We start from the raw sequence: 1,558 nt of genomic DNA, 5'->3' as shown, positions 1-1,558 counted from the left end.
CCACAACTTGGGAACACACAGCCCTGAATATTTATGTAAATGGCTATACAGACATCTAGTGGCTACTGTATGGTATTACAGATTATTTTTGTTTTATTTTTAACTAACATGTACAAGGAAAAAACAAAAAACAACATTTTAAATTTCTACACAATCTAAATATTAGTTTATTTTAAAATAGGCCTAGGCTACATGTTGACTAAAGCCGTGATCGTTCTTAATTTGCCTGACTAAACTCGGGGCGTTGGCAGTGGGAGTTCCCCTACGTTACCTAGACAGCGAACATCCTGTTAAGTGAGAAGAGATTAAGAAAGGACATTTTGGTACAACCATGTTGTTTGCATTTTCTTCTTTGAAAACAAAATGTCAGCGGAATTTCCATTAATTGACAGCGTTTTTGTCCCGCGGGCAACGTTTCTACTGGCATCAGTGATTCATTCAGCGTCTGAGGAGATTGTAGACAGCTGTTATTTGCACATGCACCAGCGGGTGGCACACGTGAGTCATTACTGTCAACAGAATCAGGAACTACTGTATAATCAAGCAGCGCTTAATATAGTGTTATTATGCCAAAATACTGATTTATTAAGTTTTAAATTAAACCATTGTAATCCTGAAAGTATTCCCCCTTTTTTCAAAATGTAACTATAATCTGATTACAACGTTTTTTGACGTAACTGTAACCAATTACAGTTACTGGATTTTTGTATCCTGATTACATAACGCCGTTACATGTATTCCGTTACTCCCCAACCCTGCCTATAACACGCTCTCACACGTTTTTTTTTTTTTTTTTTTGCATTTTTGGGAGGAGTACAATTTACATATGTGGTTTCAACAACCATATGCATTTACACTTGTCCAGTTTCGTCTGGAATGCGTCTCACATCTCCTCCTGAAGTGGTTTGAGGGATCGGATTCAAATCCGTCTCAAATGCGTTTCGGAGGGCATTTAAACCTGGACTTTTCACGATCGGATAGCTATCCGATCTGAGAAAATGCATGAAGTGGCCAGGTGTAAACAACCCCCATGACAAAAACATACGCACGAAAGCCGAAAACAAACGCTGGTTGGCCTCTCACGTCCAAATTTGACGAAGTGGTGGGGGAAGTGACGTATGCCGTAAAGCAGTCGAATTTTGTAGTTCTTTTTGTGCTCTGGTTACTACCCGAACCCCGAAGTTACATAGTACCAGTAAAAGCGATACAGACCCTGTCAGGCTATGGCAGACGTGTCATTCAACCTATTGTAAGTTGATGTACCATCACAAGGATCTTGGAAATATATTATGAAGGTTGAAAAGTTACATAGTGTCGCTTTAAGAAATTTCAGGAAAATGACACAAATATCAAGATAAATACCGGACAGTGTCATATTTCCTTTGACACACAGCAACTGAGATGCAGATCAATAAATTAGTTGCCCAATTAAGTCCATTAGTCCTCCATGGTCACATGCTGTGGGTCAGAAGCAAAGGGTTTTCATAAAATCACTATAATGGTGTACTTGGCACAACTCCAGACCACCAGAACAGATCTGCTAATGTGGGTCAGTTAA

The 1,558-nt window shown here is 39.3% G+C and overlaps 1 long non-coding RNA gene across 1 annotated transcript; it reads left to right on the top strand.

Moving 5' to 3' along the window:
* Positions 1 to 447: 447 nt before the first annotated feature.
* Positions 448 to 1,323, top strand: LOC309481413. The gene is made up of 2 exons (XR_014200008.1): positions 448 to 1,131; positions 1,211 to 1,323. It is a non-coding gene; the product is annotated as an uncharacterized lncRNA (long non-coding RNA).
* Positions 1,324 to 1,558: the final 235 nt, after the last annotated feature.

The sequence above is a fragment of the Leuciscus leuciscus genome (assembly GCF_965113295.1).
Source record: "Leuciscus leuciscus genome assembly, chromosome: 1".
Lineage (NCBI taxonomy): Eukaryota > Metazoa > Chordata > Actinopteri > Cypriniformes > Leuciscidae > Leuciscus > Leuciscus leuciscus.
Note: the sequence above shows the minus strand (reverse complement) of the source record. Positions and strands in the feature narration are given on the sequence as shown.